Source organism: Lactuca serriola, chromosome 5 (genome assembly GCF_051521515.1).
Source record: "Lactuca serriola cultivar US96UC23 chromosome 5, Lser_US96UC23_V15, whole genome shotgun sequence".
NCBI lineage: Eukaryota > Viridiplantae > Streptophyta > Magnoliopsida > Asterales > Asteraceae > Lactuca > Lactuca serriola.
The window spans coordinates 120822561-120843411 of NC_136412.1; positions in this window are offsets into that span (position 1 = coordinate 120822561).

Sequence of the window (20851 nt, forward strand, 5' to 3'; positions counted from 1 at the left end):
AATCAATTGTTGATTATAAAAAGGGGGAGAATGATGGGTATTCGAAGCTTCTCGGGTTTGTCGAATATTCATTTGCGGATTTGAAGACCGGTGTTACTTCGAGGGGGAGTTTGGTCTTGATCGCGCTAGCTCGTTGGAGATTGAAGCCGGACATCCAATCCTAACTTTGAGGGGGAGAATGTTAGGGTGCAAAGTCACTCTTGGATGTGGTGTTTTAGGATTTTCCCTCTTGTATGTGTAAATAGGTTGAGTCTTTCCTATAAATAGGAAGTGAGTGACTCCCATTATGTAAGTGAATCCATTTGGAGTGTTAGACTAGAGAGAGAAACTTTGTACAAACCCATTTGTATATTCTTTCTAGATCTAATAAGAGCTTACAAAGATTTATTTACTCCTTGTGTTCTTGATTTTACATGATGATTCACTTGATCTTTCTAATTACGCACATGCCATCATAATCAACACCACTACATATGGTGATGATTCAGAGATGACAAAGCAAGCGGTATAAGGGTCAGGTAAACATTTTTTCGTATGAATCGACATGTTTTCATTATTCGAACTAGTTAGGATGTCCCTAGAAGCATGCTGCTGCATGTCGACCAAAGCCTCCATGACTCAATGTGTGTGTACAAAAGCCTTAATGAACTTTTCATATGAAGCTTTCTTCCCAATCAGGCTTGTATTTAGAGGTGGCAAAAATTGACACGACACGAAACCCGACACGAAATAAACGGGTTTGGGTAAGATCTTTCAACCCGTTTAAATAAACGGGTTGACACGACACGACACGAAAATTAAATGGGTAAGGTTAGGGTTAAGAATTTCAACTCGAAAATGACCCGTTTATTTATATGCAAGTATTTTGAATTACTTAAGTAAACTAGAAAGATACACATTCAAAACCATAAGTAAAAAAAAGCCTTCGAATTGAATTGTTTTTTTTTATGTTGAAATGACTTAGCCGTCTAGATCAAGACTTCATTTCAATTTTTCCATTCTCTCTCAAACTACCCAGTCTCTTTCACCACTATCGCATCCTCATGACCTTTGTCATCCACTTCCCCAACTCCCACTCTTTTAATTTTGTCATCTGAACTTGCTATGACTTTATCTATTCTGCCTCCAAACTATTAGCTTTTCCTTTTTGCCTACCTAACTCTTACCCTTTCAACATGCTCAATCTTTTAACCTCACATGACATGACATATTTCGAGGTATAACCCTAATCCGAAACCCGAAACGAACCCGACATGAAAATAAACAGGTTGACACGACACGACATGTTAATTAAATGGGTCGGGTTAGGGTCAAACACTTTCAACCCGTTTAGTGTTTCGACACGAAACAACACGATTGCCACCTCTACTTGTATTCACATTAGTCTCCTGAGCTACCTGACTCTTCTCATATGAGTAAAGAGTTTACTGTTTGGTCCAAATCTTAACAGAGGTACACTTTGTGTCTTATACCAATCTTTTTCATCTAAACATTCTTACACGGTCACACACAAAGACGTATGTCCGAGAGGTCTCTAATTAAACCCATCAAGACTTAGATATACAAAAATTCTGTGTTACTGATCTGACATCATGAGTCTGTGATGAAGGTGAAACCCAAACATCTTACAACTTAAGGAATTGACGGGGAACATTGTTCCAGATATTGACGAAACTTTTGTTTCAGTACCAAAGTTCAAAACTCCAAATCATATTCATTTTGCATGCGTGGTCTTGATCAATCATTCGAAACCCACGATGTTTGTTACCCAACAAGATCCAGTACACAAATTTTTTTATGAATATGATTTCTGTGTGAGTTTCATTCGAATGTCCTTGTCATGATAAAATTTTTCAAAGCCGACTTGTCACTGACTACACTGGTCATACAAGTAATTTCTGTTACAATTAATCACCTTATGTTTAGGTTGACATGTAACGAAATTTTGAACCTACCCACAAAGAATTTTCAAAAGAAGCCCTTTGATACTTATCAAAAAGTATTCGATTGTAATTCACAGGAACATACACAAGCTGTTGATCATCTCTCTTGATGATTAACGAAGCAACCTTTGCCCGGGGTTTAACTGCCTTCGTGTCAAATTAACTTTTTGACATCACCATATTCCAAAAAAAAAATTTGAATTGTATCTTGTCTAACTTTCTTTGGAACACTGCACTCACAAAATCCTTGAGGTTCTGAGTAATACCAACTCAGGCTGATGATTTCAAACATCTGGCATATGACTTCGCTTTTCATCCCAAAAGTGAAAGAGCCTTGCCTCCATTCGAAGGGTTCTAACGGTTACAATTCAATAAAGGGGATACTGACAAGCTGTGTATCTGTGACGTATGGTATTCTGGCCGGTTTTCTAGGTGACGTCACAACTGCTTTTTGACGCATGACTAACTTTTCGCAGTAATAGTCCGATTTTCAAGGTGCCACGTTGGATCTCATTAAATGCATCCCGCTTCAAATTCAAATCAATCAGGGTTACTTATAAAAGGGGGTTCAAGAGTGTTTTATACGATTACGCGATCAAACTAAAAAATTCCCAAATTCTCTGTTCTTCATCTTCTTCAAACCCTAACAATGGCGATTTCTGCGCATGTCGATCCTTCTACTGACGACATTTCCTCTGCACCAGTTATGAAGATTCAATCTACCAATTATTATGTGGAAGGTGCAATTTCTCAATGTCCTGAGGAATTCAAGATGCTTATTGTTGCTTTAAAACACTCTGTTTTATCCAAAGCGATGTTCAATTCCTTCTATTTCGGTATCATGGCTTTCTCAAGCAGGATCTACAGCCACATACAACAAAGCCTCTGATACGATTACTTTCCACCTAATCATTGACAAAAAGGTTAGGCCTTCTCAGAGATTGTTTTGCCAGATTCTTGACATTCCAAATACACCTCCTTTTGTTGAATTCCAATTTTCCCGAATTATCCACATGTTTAATGAAATGGGATATCAGCCCCCATTGACAAAGATAAGTGACTTTAAGAAGTCTGGTCTTCCAAAAGTATGGAATTTCTTGTTTGGGATCTTTTTGTGTTGTTTAACTGGAAGAACAGTTGGGTTAGACAAAGGAAGGATGGAGCTCTATGCCATGGTGGCTGGTTTATACTATGATCTTCCTGCAGATTACTCTACACAGCTATGGAAGGAATTCAAAAAGGATTAGAGCTTACGAATGTTGTTAATGGCATTTCGTGTGCTAGGTACTGGAGCCTTATTCTACAACATTTTTACAACAAAGAAGGCATTTTGGTTCCAAATGAAGAACAGAAGGTTATTTTTCAATCTTATCACTTGCCGAAGGAGGTTGTTGACAATGCTGATGAATTTCCACATGTTACTCGGATTTCCGATGCAATGCTCAAAAGGATGGATCCTACGAATCCTGTGTTGATTGTCTACTTGAAAACATTTGATCCATTTATTTCAACAGGAATTTTGTTGCCAAGGGAAGAATCGAAATCGAAAAAGTCAAAAAAGTCGAAGAAAGCTGATCCCGCTTCATCAGAAAAGAAATCGAAGGTATCTACATCCTACAAATCCCCAAAGAAGGTTGTTGAAGAGAATGTTGTTGTGACAGTTAAAGCAATACAAGTGATTGAGCCAATAGTGGAAGAGACTCAAGAGAAAGTCGTTATTCCTTCGAAAACAGGGATGTTTCGAAGAATCAAGATGAAATCAACTCATAAACATAAGTCACCTGCACAAAAGCTGATTCGAAAGCATCAGATTTCTCACCAAGGAGTTTTGATTCGTGAGGTACCTATTCTAGTTTCTCCGGGTTCGAAGAAAAGAGCAGCAGAAGATATGGCAAAACACCTGGCTCAAGGAAAGAAAAAGAGGAAAACTCGAAAGATTGTTTTGTCTACTGAGTCTACAGAGGAGGATGAACGAATACCAGAAACTCCAGAATTCATCTCTATTCTTACAAGTTCTATTCCTGAGACGACTGTTATCATAACACCCGAAGTTTCAATTACCAAGTCAATTCTTGAGGAGGTGCGAACTTCAGACATCACTACACAAGTATCTGATACGAATGCAAATGTTAACATGAGTGAAGGAGGTTCGAAAGATGCAGATCAAGGTCCATTCATCTCTACTCTTTTCGAATCATTAGTTTCTGTTACATCAACATCTACCATTCCTATTTCATCAACCACTATCTCACCAACCTTCGAACACATCCTCAATCAACCGATTACTTCCATGTTTTCATCTCAATCCACCGATATACCCAAACCATCTTCACCCACAGAAACTGATCATGAAGGGTTTGGTGGAACATTCGAAGATCTGGAGTTTCAAGATGAAGAAGAATATTTTCTTGATCACATGCTAATGACCATGAAGCAATACAAAATTCTGAATCAAAAGTTGAACTCCATCATTCAGTCCCAAGCTGATCTTGGAGGGGTTCGTCCATTTCTAGTTTGGAGATTGATTCAATGTTGAAGCTATGTGAGTCAAGGATTATTACCAAGGTGTCGGGTATGTTAAAAGCTTCTGAGTCAGTGCTTATGGAGAAAATTGATTTCACGGATCAGACAAATGAACTTCGAATTAAAAATCAAAGATCTGATTTTATGGGAGAAGTGAAAGACCTACGAACCGTAACAAAAGAACGACATGTTCTTTTTGTTCAGGAGGTTAAGAAAGTAAGGGAGGATTTTAACTCCAAAATCTAAGAACTTCGTGAAGACATGAACAAGGAAATTCTATCGGTTCAACACGATTATGTGTCTTTAACTCAGAAGGTCGATATCATATGTGATGCGGTCACCAGATTTGTCAAGCTATACGAAGGTTTGTGTCCTCAATTAACTCAATCTCCAAATTTGAAAGTGAAAATTTTGACGGGGTGATAAAGTTGTTGAACGAGATGAAGGAAATATCAACGAAACCTGTTTCGTCTTCGTTGATCACTCCAGAGTTTTTATCACAACAATTTGTGCAGTTCGAAGCTATTCTTAGCAAAAAACTTGCTCCACTCTTTCGTATATCTAGTCTTCTTCCAACAACAACTGCTCCTCCTGTTTTCACATGGGTGCAAGGGGGAGAAAGGAAGTCCACAGAAGAAGATGCGAAAGTTGTGGGCAAGGTATTTCCATCGAACTTCCCGTCATCAAAGCCAGTGTTTGTGTCTGCTCAACCTGTGACTTCAACTATCGTAACTACATTGCCAATTACACGAACAATTTCGAAAGGAATTGTAATTGGTAAACCTTTGGAGTCTGGTGGGAGTAGTTCGAAGCCTAAAGATGTAACTGAAAAATCTGCTTCGAAAGACAAAGGTAAATCAGTTTTGGTGGAAAAGTCTAAAGAGGAAAAGAAGGATGAAGATGAAGCAGAATTGGAGAAAATGAGGCTAATTCAAAGCATCATGACTCAGAGGGCTGGTGATCCGAAGGGGATGGATAAAGGTGATCCAACAAAACACTACAACTATGAAACAATCGAAGCCACGGTTGCCTTTAATCACATGTACTCATTTAAAAAGAAGCCAAAACAGAGTTATGTGGTTACAAATACTGATGCATGCCAGTTGGATTTCCCTATAAATGAGATGATGTTCATCATGCCTCAATTCAAAGCTAAAGGGAATTTCAAAGAAAAATATGAAGGTACTCATATGAATATTCATTTTCATGCAGTACTTGGCAAAGTCCCTGAGGATGTTTGGTCCTTGATAAAGATCAAGAAGGTTATAAGCATGAAAAAGGATGTTATTTTTGAAAACAAAATCCAAAACATCAAGTATTTTGTGGCCAGGGCGGATGGAAAAACATGTGAATTCACCATTACAAATTTTCCTCTGATGAACCTGTCTGATCTTATACAAGTTGCATTGCTCCTAAAAGACAAATCTTTTTCTTATCTACAAAACACTGATCCAGAGGAATTCAAACTTGGAATTTCTCAAATCAAAATTTTTATTGAAAATTATTATGAGTGCCTTGCACTGAGTGATGTGGAGCTAGCTTCTGCGAAGGGGATGGAAGTTAAAGTTCCAATGGCTCCTTCATTGACTCAGACAGAGTTAAAGAAGTATGCTGATAGGGAAATATGTTTAAAGCCATTTGGAATAGTTTTTGCTGGAAAGGATAAGGATGGAAAAGCGAAGAGGTTTTGTTTCAAGCTTGCGAAGTGGAGAGATATTCTACATCTCAGTATACGAACTTGATTGTTCGTATGAACCACTGCAAAAAGAACAATGAAGGAGACAAGAAGGAATTGAAGAAAATAATTTCATGGTACACTGAAGTTCGAAGAGTTTTGTTGTACTCCATAACTCTACTTACAAACTGAAGACTTCGACTTTGATTACAAAGGGGAAGATTATTAAGGTCGAATTGTTGTAATAGTCGAAGTTTGTATTCATTGTCTTTGAACATGTAATGTATTTTACTAGGGCATAATATTCGAAGCATAATGTCTAGTCCTTAGTATATTTTTTGTATGCTTTCCTCTCCTATAAATAGGAGTGGTTACTAGTGTCTTAGTAACGAAGTTTTTACTGAATATTCATTGTACTTTGTAAACTTGCAAAAGCGTAATACGAGCCAAACAGATCATATTTACATTCTGTGTTCAAATCTCGCACTCATACTTTGAATTCATTTTCTAATTCATTCGATACTTGATTCCTTGATTCATCAGATCATCTCCTACGTTTAGTTTAGTAAGATTTAGTAGTTTAATGTTTCTTTTTATTGTTCTAGATCAGATTTTAACCATGATTTTAACCATGTCTGGCTAAAACCTTAGTTTTCAGTTCTGCAAAGACAACTACTTTCCATGTGATTGATCATTAGATCTGGTTTTTGATTTGTGTTTCTATCTAGATTCTTTAGTTTTGTTTTTAATGAATGTTTGATTTTGATTCTTGATAGTCTGATCACCTAGCTAGGGTTTTATCATTCCAGTTAATTAGTTATAGAATCCGTAATTGTTCTAATTAACTGGTAGTAAGTAACAAGTAATAAATCGGTTCCGTGTTTGGGATTTGATTTTATTATAAACTAAAAAATCATATCTTTATGCTTTCGAGCTTGTGATAAGTATTGGGTATTGCTGGGAATTTTACATAGATCTTAATGCAATTTTTCTGATTTAATTAAGAGCTTGTTTAATTAGACAGTAAAAAGTTAGGGTTATTCAAAGAGCTTATTTTGATTAACTAATTTAGTTAAAAGAGAAATAACTAGAGCTTGTTAGTTTTTCTCAATACTAGCTTAGATAGAACGTATCTCAAATAATCAGATCTGGATCAGTTACATGATTAGGAAAGCTGTAGCAAAACTGAAACCGATTTTATTATTGATTTTCGTTTAGTTTAATATCACTACATTTTTAGTTTTTACTTTTTAATTAAAACCCCTTCTTTTATATTTATGTTTTGACTAGATGTGCCTGATGCAAAAAGGCATTGACCATTAGGCTGTGTCCCTGAGGATTCGACCCTGGTTCCCTATGCTATATTTTTAGTGCAATCAGCAGTGATAACTTTATTTGTTTAATACGTGCATGACAACATGTTAACACACACATTCTCACTAATTAAATTGTCTATAAGGTTATTATATACTTATTATTATTATTCTTAGTTCTGTCGGAATGTTTGTCACAATGTTTATTGGTTCGTATTCTGTCATAATGAAAATGAGCGAAAAACGATGTGTGAGAACAAAAATAAATAATAATTAGCGAGAATGCATGAAAATGACGATATTTTTCTAAGGTTGAACGTATTCGCATTGCTAACAACGTATTCTCTTAATATAGCATACGATATCCGCACAATAATTAGTTAGAATACTTAAACCTAGTTCTGTGTGTGTGTGTGTGTGTCTATATATATATATATATATATATATATATATATATATATATATATATATATATATATATATATATGAACCGATTATAAACAACAAAAACAACGACTATATATTTTTACCATAAATAAACACCTTTACCCTGCTTATTTTACCCACAACAAATATTTCTCTCTTCAATCAAACAAATCAATTTCAAGAAATCAAACTTCAAGATGATTCATCCTTTTGTGATATTCATGACTATAATAGTCATGTTACTTTCCATCCTAATCCTTAACATCAAAGATAATATGGAATTCAATCTACTTTTAGGCTTGTATGCAATGTTAGCTTTACCGCTTTTTTTTGTGTAATATTTATTGAAATAAATGGATTTTAATTTTAATTTTGTTTAAAATTTATAGTTAAAATATGTCCAACATTGCAAAGCTTGAGTTTTTCTCACTTAAAGTTAGTGGGAAAAACTATGTGCCATGGATGATAGAAGTAAAAATGCATCTTGAGTCCTTGGGAATCTCAAATGCTATATATGAATATAATAATTGATTGGCACAAGACAAAGCAAAAACACAAGTTTTCCTTCGTAAGCATATTGATGAAATGTTGATATTTGAATATCTTGATGTTACTGATCCATGTATTCTCTGGAATCGTTTGAAAAAAAAAATTTTGATCATCAAAAGGAAGTTATACTTCCAAATGCTAGAGATGAATGGAGAACATTGAGGTTTCAAGATTGTAAGAAAGTAAATGAATACAACTCAGCTTTGTTCAGAATATGTTCACAACTCATGTATTGTGGACAAGAAGTTACTGATGAAGATATGTTGGGGAAAACTTACTCCACATTTCATGTAACAAGCATTACCTTGATGCAACAATATCAGATGCAAAAGTTCACAGATATTCTAAACTGAATGCATGTATGCTTGTTGCAGAGAAAAACAATGAACTCTTGATGAAAAACCATGAATCCCGTCCAACAGGATCAGTAGCACTTTTTGAAGCAAATGCTACAAATACCGATGGTCATCGAAACAGTACATGTGGACGAGGTCGTGGTTGTGGTCGTGGTCGAGGATGAGGTCGTGGATATTTTAATCTAAACCGAAGGCATAATCAGAACCATAATTTTTCTCTTGGACAAGGTAATAATCGTGGTTGTGGCCAGAAAAGGAATAATTACCAATCTTCACAAAGAAACAATGTCCATACACAAGATAAGGCCAAAGTGGCAAGGCATGATACTAGGACATCACAAAAATCTGATGGTTCATGTTATAGATGTGGTGGCACAGGCCATAGGTCAAGGACCTGTCGCACACCTGCACATCTTTGTCAACTTTATCAGGAGCCAATTAAAGGAAAAGGAAAAGAAGCAAACCTTTTGATAATGTTGAATTCACTCTGCTAACTTTTGCTGATTTCTAGAATGACATGGAAGACATAAGCTAAAAATTTCTATTATTGTTCTAAGAAACTTGTTTTTCCTTTATCTGTTTTTCATGTAATGCCTTTCCTACAATAAATGAACTTTCTTTATAATAATAATTATTATGATTATGTTTATTCGCTTATTATTTCTTTCATGTGTGAAGTTTATATTGAATCCAAATGGAGCACAACACCAAGAAATGGTTGAAGATCTTTGTATAGCAGATAATGGTAGTACGCATACTATTCTGAAATCAAAGAAATATTTTTCAAAATTAGTACCAAAAAAAACAGTCATACATACAATATCAGGTCCTACAGACTTGATAGAGGAAACTAGGAAAGCTTATTTATATTACCAAATGGTACAAGCTTTTGTATAGAAAATGCCTTATTTTCTCCAAAGTCTAATAGAAACTTACTAAGTTTCAATTACATATATTTCAAAGGATATGACACAAAAATGTGACCATTGAAAATAAGAAATATATATGTATATTGTAGACAAAAACCATGTTCTTGAAAAACTACCAACACTTGATTTTGGTCTGCATCATACATATATAAATATGGTTGAATCAAATATGGTAATCAAAGGAAAACTTTGTGATCCTGGGGCATTCATTTTATGGCATGATAGGTTGGGCCACCCATTATTAACAATGATGCGAAGGATAACTGAGAATACGCATGGGCATCCATTGAAGGACCAAAAGTTCTCTCAATCCAATAGCATAAAATCATGTGCATCTTGTTCCCTTGGAAAGTTAATGATAAAACACTCTCTAATGAAAGTTGAAAGGGAGTCGCCTAGATTTCTAGAAAGAATTCAAGGTGATATATGTGGACCAATTCACCCACCATCTGAACCATTTAGATACTTTAGGGTCTTAATAGATGCATCCAGCAAATGGTCTCGTGTTTGCCTTTTATCAACTCGTAATATGGCATTTGCAAAGTTTCTTACCTAAATTATTAAATTAAGGGCACATTTCCTTGATTATACTATCAAGGGTGTGAGACTTGATAATGCTGTTGAATTTACTTCACAAGCATTTAATGATTATTGTATGTCTGTAGGAATGGCTATTGAGCATCCAGTTACTCATGTACACATACAAAATGGTTTAGCTGAATCACTGATTAAACGTCTCCAACTAATAGCTAGACCATTGATAATTAGGACCAAACTTCCTATTTCTGTTTGGATCATTGATACACATGAGACCAAGTTCATATCATGTATATTCTCCACTACAACTTGCTTTTGTTTAAGAGCCAAATATATCCCATTTGAGAATTTTTGGATGTGCAGTGTATGTCCCTATTGCACCACCTCAACGGACAAAAATAGGTCCTCAAAGAAGGTTGGTAATATACGTTGGTTATGAGTCAGTCTCTATCATAAGATATCTCGAACCATTATTAGGTGATGTTTTTACAGCACACCTAGCAGATTGCGAATTTGATGAGGCAAATTTCCCATCATTAGGGGGAGAAAAGAAGATTTAGGAAAATGATGTGTCTTGGCATCAACCTTCTTTATCATATCTTTACCCTCGCACAAAGCAATATGACATGGAAGTTCAAAAGATAATGCATTTCCAAGAAATGTCAAATCAATTACCTAATGCATTTACTGACACAAAAAGGGTGACTAAATCATATATACCAGCTGTCAATGTTCCAGCTCGAATTGAAATTCCACATGGACAATATAATGATAAAGTCACTCAAGAGTCTAAAACACACCTGAAGTGTGGAAGGCCATTTGATTCTAAGGATAAGAACCCATGAAAAAGAAGAGGAGTAGAAAATGCACTAGATCATGTGGAAAGTGTTCCTGGAGAAATACGAATTATTCAAATTCCCCCCAGGAAAGGAGGATAATGCACATAATTTTGGTCAAACAAATACAATATGTGACCAAAATGAAACTGACAATATAGGTGCAATATTTTCTTATTCAGTTGCATGTGATATTATGAGATGATGATCCTGAACCACAATCTGTCATTGAATGTCAAAGAAAAAATGATTAGGCTAAATGGAAGGAAGCTATGCAAGTTGAATTAAATTCTCTTAACAAGAGAAATGTTTTTGGGACCATTATCCTCACACCTGAAGTTGTGAAACCATTAGGATATAGATGGATTTTCGTACAAAAAAGAAATGAGAGACGAAATTGTAAGATACAAGATCAGGCTTGTTGCTCAGGGTTTCTCTCAAAGACCTGGAATTCATTATAAAGAAAATTATGCACCGGTAATGGATGTAATCACTTTCAGATATTTAATCACCTTGATAGTATCTAAAAATTTAGAGATGCGTCTTTCGGATGTTGTTACAGCTTGCTTGTTTGGATCACTTGATAGTGATATCTATATGAAAATCCCTGAAGGATTTAAAACGCTTGAAGCATTAAGTGCAAAACCCAAAGAAATCTATTCTATAAAATTACAAAGATCTTTGTATAGGTTAAAAAAAATTAGGCGCATGTGGTACAATCGTTTAAGTGATTAATTTTCAAGTAAAGGTTATAAAATAACACTATTTGTCCATGTGTATTTAATAAGAAATCAACATCCGAATATGTGATCATTGCTGTCTATGTTGATGCTCTAAACATTATTGGAACAAATAAAGAAATACTTGAAGTGATTGAACTTTTGAAGAAAGAATTTGAAATCAACGACCTTGTAAAAACCAAATATTGTCTTGGTTTACAGATTGAGCATATGCCAAACGGAATACTTGTGCATCAATCAAATTACATAGAAATAGTCTTGAGACTTTTCAATATGGACAATGCTAATCCTTTAAGCACCCCCATGGTTTTTAGATCATTAAATATTGACAAGGATCCATTTCGTCCATGCGAAGAAAATGAATAAGTCCTTGGTCCAGAAGTACCATACCTTAATGCAATTGGAGCTCTTATGTATCTTACCAAGTGTACTAGACCTAACATTTCTTTCGCTGTAAACTTGCTAGCAAGATTTAGTTCAGCCCCAACAAAAAGACATTGGAATGGAATCAAACATAATTTTTGATATCTTCGAGGAACGAGTGATTTAGGGTTATTTTATCCTAACAATTCAAAACAAGGCTTGATTGGTTATGCAGATGCAGGTTATTTTTCTGATCCACATAAAGTTAGATCACAAACTGGATACGTATTCATGAATGGAGTTACTGCAATTTCATGGCGTTCTCAAAAGCAAACACTTGTTGCCACATCCTCAAATCATGCTGAAGTAATTGCACTAAATGAAGCTAGTAAAGAATGTACATGGTTAAGATCGATGACACAACTAGTTTTAACTTCATGTAGATTTGAAAAGGATATAGGTCTAACTTTAATTTATGAAGATAACTCAACATGTGTCACTCAAATGAAAGAAGGATATATCATGAGCGACAGCACAAAACATATACCTCTGAAGTTTTTTTAGTACACTCAAGAGCTTATAAAGAAACATCAAGTTGAAATCAAATATGTTCAATCCAGTAACAATACAACAAACCTTTTTATGAAGGCACCTCCTACTGTAATCTTCAGGAAACATGTCCATGGCATTGGAATACGACATTTGCATAGAATATAATGTGACATATGTCTAAATAAGGGGGAGTCAACTATACACTGCACTCTTTTTCCTTCGCTAAAGTTTTTTCCCACTTGGTTTTCTTTAGCAAGGTTTTTAATGAGGCAGTACTTCAGAATTGATCTCTAATATGAAATGATGTCATCCAGGGGGGAGTGTTGTAAATAATTGGTGGATGACACAATAATTGGTGCATGGTAATTTTGTCACATTTCTTACTAGTCACCATTAAATGTAGGTTACATTTGTAGTATATATACTCTTTTATTGTAAAGAATTAGATGCACGATGAGATACATTTTCACAAGATAAAGTATTTCATATTCCTTCTAAATCTTCTTTCTTCTCCATCAAATTTCTTTATCAAAGCTACTAGTTTAGTTTGGTTTAAAGTTACATTAATTACGCTTAATTTATAACATGTCTAATATATATATATATATATATATATATATATATATATATATATATATATATATATATAGTCTCATTTGAAACGAATGATATTTTGTGAGACATGGGGACAACGTCTTATCCTTTGATCAAAACTAATCTGGTGGCTCATAAAGAACGTGATTAACACTAATTAATTTACTTGATTAGATAATTAGGGGCAGATTAGTCATTAGGTTAAATATAACATCTTCACCAGATCTGATAGATTATTAGCTTCATATTCACATCATCAAGAACATACTAATCTGCTTCGATTCTGTAACATCCCATTTTTTTCCAGTAGCTTCAAATTCATCCCTCAGATTTTAATTAGGTCATTTTGTCCCTTCATTTAGAAGGAAATGGCAAAATGGTAAGTTTGGAAACTTAAGTAGTACGTCGGGTGTACATGTGGTACACTAAGTGTACTAGGGCGTGCCCTAGTACGTTGGGCGTACACATGTGTACGTTGGGCGTACGTGTGTCAGGATGGAACCCTAACTTTTAGGGTTTCTGGAGTATTTAAACACCTTATGGACCATACCCTCTCATCTCTTTCAGCCTCAACACCTCCCTCAACCTTCTTAAGAGAACCCTAGCCTCCTAGTGATCATTCTTGAGCTGATAAGTGTGTTTTTGGTGCCTTCAAGAAGTAGATGTTGCATCAAGGAGTTGGAGAAGAAGATCAAGCTTGTAGATATGAAGTTAGTTTGTGCCCTAGAAGCTCCAGAAGGTAAAAAGCTTGGAACTTTATACTTTTATGTGATAGATCTAGTCATTTTAGCTTTATGGAAGCATTCTTGTCCCAAAAGTCCCAAAATGGTGCATGTTGTGATTTGGACGAAATGAGGTGTCCTTTTAGACTCTTGAAGGGGCTTTAAGTGATAAAAATGAGGTCCCACTGGCTTAGGATGTCGCATGCATGGAGTAGGAAGGTCTTAATGGATTAAGACCAAGTATTAAGAGCTTTCTGGATGTCAAAAGTGATAAAGTTCGTGACTTTATGGGTCCTAGGCATATTTGGTCATTGGATCTGAAGTTTGGGCTTAAGTGCTTAAGCCATTAAGCACTTTTGGTGAAACCCCGTGTACGTTAGCGTAAATCCAGTAAGCCCAACGTACTAGGTCAACCACCCCGATGGTGGTCAACATCAAGCGAGTACGCCCCGCATACCAGAGGAGTACACCCTGTGTACGTCCTCTATTGGGCCTTTGGCAATTGGGCTTCGGGTTTTGGGTTGTTTATGGACTAGTTGGATTTAGGCCTTTGCTGGACTTTATGAATATAATGATTTGGGCCAAGTGTTGATAATGGATCTTGGAATGAGGCCTAATTAGGGAGTTGGGACCAATTTGGTAAATTGGGCCAAGAATGGGACCATCTTCGGATCTCCCTTCTGCCGTTCGTCAAATCTCCAGCTGCACACTTCGTTCCCGTTTCCGATTGAGCTAGACTGTCAGACGCAACCGCTCTAGCCTCCGCCACCTTGTCATTGAATGACATCGTCACCTCCTTTGATGCTCTGGTGAAATCGCGAATGGACGAAGAAACCCCACCAAGAACGAAGTCAGAACTGTGACCGGCATACACAAGTCGAGTGCGATTGGAATGCTCGCGGTGAAGCAATCTTTCACCTCTTTTATCCCTTTTAGCTATTTGAGGCCATAACCTCCGTTGGTTGTCATTCAGTGGCGTTCCGGTGGTGTTCTGCCACCTTGTAGGTGGCTGAATGTTCGTGTGTTCACCGTTATAGGCTGTTTGCGGAGCTAATAGTGGAGTGTGAGCGTTGTTTTGGACAGGGAAGCAAGATAACCCGCCACCACCACCACTATGAAGTGGTGGTTGTCATCGCAAACCACCACCATGAATCATTGCTACAGCTTTTCGTGAGTTCATGTGGGTGTGATTCTGATTCAAGATTCGGTGTAGGGGAGGCTGTTCGACTGGGAACCCAAAGGAACCACCGCCACCACCCCGAGGTGGTGGTTGCCGATGTGAAATCACCACTATCGCCGCCATACGCCACCAAATTGGTGGTTGGCTTCCCTCTCTAAGCTGAAGGTGTGATGATGTGTGTGGGTGTTGGCTGGATTTCTCGAAAAGGCATCACCACCACCATAGGGTGGTGGCTGCTGCCACTCGCTACCGCCGGCCACCACAGGTGGTTATGTGTGTGTGTTTTGCCTAGTTGTGTGTGTGTGTTATTTTAGAGATTATTATTGTAAAATGTATTTAGAAATGTGAATAATAGAAAGAAACCCTAACTACCACCGTGAGGTGGTGGTTGCCGCCTCCTACCGCCTCTGGCCGCCTTGTCGGGTGGCGGTGTGCTTGTCTCGTCGAGTTGATTCGTTTGGGCCTTGTAAGCCCTAATGGGCCCAATGAAGCCTAATGGGCACAAGGAAAATCCCTAATGAGCTTAATGATATTCTAGTGGGCCTAATAGGCCCAATAAAGCCCTAATTGACCTAAAAGCCTAATAAATTGATAAATGGGCTAGTATTTGGGTTGGAAACCCTAATTAGGGTTTGGAAAACCCTAATGCAATGAAACCCTAATTTGGGGAATTAATCGGGGCACATGAGAATTATTTGCTAACTTGAAATATTGAATAATAATCATTGGCAGAAACTAATCTAAGCAATATTGGACTTAATGGATTAAGTCCTTAGTGGATTAAGTCCTTAATGGGTTAAGGGAGAAACACTTAACCCTAATCGTCATTTTATGTGAAACCCTAATTTCACTAGGGCCTTGAGTTGGGCCTTTCCATTGGGCTTTGGTAATTGGATTGTTAATGGGCCATCCAAGAATAATCTTATGAACTAGAATATGTTGATGGGCTTAGGGTAAGACCCATATGAGGGTTTGGGCCTAATTTGGAAAATTGGGCCATAGATGGGCCATAGTTTGGGCCTTTGTGATTATGAGATATTGGGCCGTTAAAAATACCAAATGATGGAATGGACTATTGGTTGGGCCTTAGAATGAGACCATGCAAAGGTTTAGGCCCAATTTGGAAAATTGGGCCATATGTTGGGCTTTGATTCCTAGTTGACTTTGGGCATATAGATTGGGCCTTGGACTTGAATAAAGCCAACGTTGGGGTGATGTAGTAATTATCCAAGTATGTATTTATGGTTATGTGTTGGGACCCAATTATTATATTGGGTGTTATTTTGGTGTTGGTAGTTTGAGAATCTGTCATCCAACAGCTGGGGTTGAGTCTGCGGGACTTCAGCAGCGTGAGGTGAGTTACCTTCTAGTAGTGGTGGGTCTACGGCCACAATGTCGGCCCACCAGTAGAAGTTGTATGTTAGATGATTTTCTTTGTGATATTCATCTAGGTTTGCTACTACCTGATATGTTATATGCAGGCATTATATGTTATATGTGATAGTGGTAGAAGGGGGAGAATAGTCCCCAAGTTCGGTTGTTAGGACCGAAAGGTAGGTCGATCACCCCAGATATGTCTGACAATATGTTATGATATGTTTATATGCTGGCATGATATGTTATATGTGATAGCGGTAGTAGGAGGGGAATAGTCCCCAAGTTCGGTTGTTAGGACCGAAGGGTAGTTCGGACACCCCAGATATGTTTGATAGTATGTTTATGTTATGATATATGTGATAGTAGCAGTAGGGGTGGAATAGTCCCCGAGGTTCGGTTTTTTGGAACGATGGGTAGGTCATTGTAAGTCCCCAAATATGCTTGTGTATCAATCAGATCCGTTTGATGGTGCGGAATCCCATTTAAACGGATGATGTCAGATAAAATAGAAGAGAAGGAGAAGAAGAAGATGATGAATCTTGTATGAATTGATATGAATGAAGATCTGGATACAAGATTCACACACATTAACACACACTCTCTTTTCTCTCTCTCTAGAACACCTTCAAATTCACACACTTAAGCTCCTATATTCTATGTGTTCATTAATCTCTTCCTCACACCCCTCACCCCTATATGTGTGTGTGTGTATATATATATATATATATATATATATATATATATATATATATATATATATATATATATATATATGTACACGGGAAACATGGGCCTTTAAATGGGTTTACGGCCGTAAACACCCATCAGGCCATAAATAGGGTTTAAGGCCGTAAACCTGTTTACGACCGTAAACACCTATATGATATTACATAAAAATACAATTTCCTAGAAAAGCAAAGTATAAACCATAATATTGACCCAACAATCTCCCCCTTGGTTTATAGCTTTCTTTTCTTTTCTTAAATGACCCAACAAGCTCCCCCTAAAAAGTAGCTGGTTTTTCTTGTTATTCTTCATTGGGAACTTGGCTTCAACATTAATCTTCAAATTCTTCACAGCTTCAAGATGAACTCGATAGATCTTTAATGAATGACTTCATATTGAGCGGTTGGGCTTTTCTTCAGAATTTGTCTTTGAACGCACGTCGGGTGAGGAGGCTTGATGTACTGATTCTTGAAAGATAGCGATTTCCGCTTGAGAATCTTCAAAGAGAACATCAGAGAGAACAAATCTTCTGGATCACTTCAGCAGGTTTAAGATAGCAGCAGACTTATTGAGGAGGCTTCGATGCAATCTGTCACATAATCTTCAAGTCAGCTTGACCTTTCTTATGGGGTTGAAGGATTGAATGTCGAAAGAATAATCTTCATTTCTTGCTCCTTCGAATGTGAATTCTTCGATGCTCACGGATGAAGCCTTGGCTCAAAAATTTTCTACACAAACTCAGTAAGTCTCATCTACACCTGAATTCACTTTTCAAGACAAAACAAAACTAAAAGAAAAATTTAGCACACGATATTATTTATTTATTTATTTATTTTTATTTTTATTTTTATTTTTTTTTGATTTTTTATATTTTCTGAAAAAGAAATAAAATAGAAATAACACTATTTTTTTTTTAATTTTCTGATTTTTGTTTGGTTTTTAAATTTTTTAATTCTCCCCTAATATTTAAATTAGAAGAAAACTATGAACAAATTTAACAAAAATAAAATGATATCTAACTTTAAGAATGATTTGATACCAACTGTAAAGTCCAAATAAGGATCTTTACTAGCAATCAAGCAATAAACAATCATAGAATAAGAACAAGATGAAAAGAAACCAAGCTTGCACACGATTATATTCAATAAATCGTCAGGTATAACTTCATGGACTGCTCTGTAAACTCTATGGCATCAACCACTACAAAAGACCAACTCCACCACTATTTATACTCGACTAGACTACAAACTGTGTTTGCGACCGTAAACTCTGTTTACGGTCGTGAACACACAAAATGACCAAAATACAATAAACAACTCATAAACTGTATTATAGACTCATGCCAAACAAAATACACTGAAATCCTAGACCAAACCATTAACTGGACTCTTCAATCTCCCCCTTCGTTTGGTGCTAGCTTGGACTCAGTTGTCGACCACCAGTATGTGACATCCCCAATTTTACGGCCAGAAAAGACCAATTTCGTTTATGCTTTTTAAAAGAAAATCAGAGTAATCATTTCATTAAAAGTGTTGCAGAATTTGTTCCCAAAGTCAAACATGATAAAAATTTATCAAAACCTTGCTTTAAGAAATATATATTTTTATTTCATAACAAAACCTCGGGATGTCATGTTCCGATATAGATCAAAAGCATAAACAAGACATTATAAGCCTTACAATAGTTATTTATAACTAATGGCCTATAATCCAAAATCACTCATCATCATCATCCGACTATGCTCGGGGTCCACTACCTGTAATCATAAAAAGCTGAGTGGGTCAGGCTTCGAAGCCTGGTGAGCATATAGGGTTTTCAACCCACAATACATGAATTTATTATGTTTAAACATCAATCAGTCAACCAAATTACCCTAATTACCCATTCCCGTTATCCTCACGTTACGTCCCTAAAACAACTATCACAAGGAAAGTAGCCTAAGGATTTTCATTAGCGGTGACAACATTTCTTTCCTCAACAATTTATGTCAAAGGGTGACAACATTGCTTTCTCAGCAATTTATGCCAAATAAAACAAACATCGGGGTGACAACATTGTTTTCCTTCAACAATTTATGTCAAATAGGCACGAAGTCACATTGTCGCCAAGATTTATCTAATCGGCACGACGTCACATCGTCACCAAGATTTACTCAACAGGAACTAACAACATCGATCCCCACATACTAACTTTATACAGTGATCTTACTAGATCTAGCCTAAAGAATCGATATGAACAACTAACTAACTAAACTGCTTCAGAAATCCTCTAGCAGTAAACAATGATCGATAAAGATATTAAATGAATGGACTAAGTTTAACTACGAACCTTTGTTCGTAAAAGAAAGAACCACAAGACAATTAAGTCAGGGGTAGTTATCAATGCCTAGGCTGTGGTCTGAATATCATGAGGTATATAACCCCCAGACGCACCCTATCCAACATCAAACTTTGCCTAGGCTGTGGTCTGAATATTGTGAGGTATATAACCCGCAGACGCACCCTATCCGGCAATGGAAACACTAACTGATGCCTAGGTTGTGGTCTGAATATCGTGAGGTATATAACCCCCAGACTCACCCCTATCCGGCATTGGAAAGGAAAACACTGACTCATGAAGCTTGTCCGATCACTTCACAAAAGAAACGAAGACTCCAAATCTCTTCAAAATAAAAGCATAGGGAAAATACTAATAAAGTACTCCCGTACGCTCCCGTACCCCGACACGTAATAGTGTCAAAAAGAAGAATTAATGGATGAACACATAGTTCAAAAACACCTAAGGAACATATAGTTCAAGAACACTTTATGAACATATAGTTAAAACATATGTACCGATTACGAGTCTACTAACGTTCCACTGGACTATCTAAAATAGTCTGTGGCCGTTGTTTATACTCTGTTAGATGACTAGATCATCTTAAACATCGATACCTCTCATCACTTTATTTTATCACACACCAACTAACTACCCATGGTCTACCCAACATATTTGTAGATAAAAATATATATACAGTTTAAAACTTGTATAGAATATCAACACAACAGTCACCTCAAATAAACAATTAATATATTTACACGTAACACGTATTTTAAGGTAAATACTTCATATCTATGTGTAAGTTGAAAGTGAATATACACTCACTTGATTTGATGATAATCGGGCAGCAATTCGTTTCCTAAAACGATCGTTTTTAATAAAACCGGGAGTTTTATTAAGAAATCGGGCTCTGCGAAAAGTCAGGCTTCGAAACCGAAAAGATAAATTTTCCGGGCTTCTCTGGCATTTCGTGGAGTATTCTGGGCTTTACAATCGATACCGGGGCTTTGCGGGATGTTAAGGTGAAGAAAGGGGTGAAAAGTGGCAAATTTCCAAAGTTACCCGGGAAGGCTCGCAGCCTTCTATTTATAGGGAAGACCTTCTGATCGGATGGTCAGGAGTCTTCTGATCCGACGGCTGAGAAGGCTCGCAGAGGGGGAGGCTCGCATGAGGGTTGCGTGTGCGAAGGAG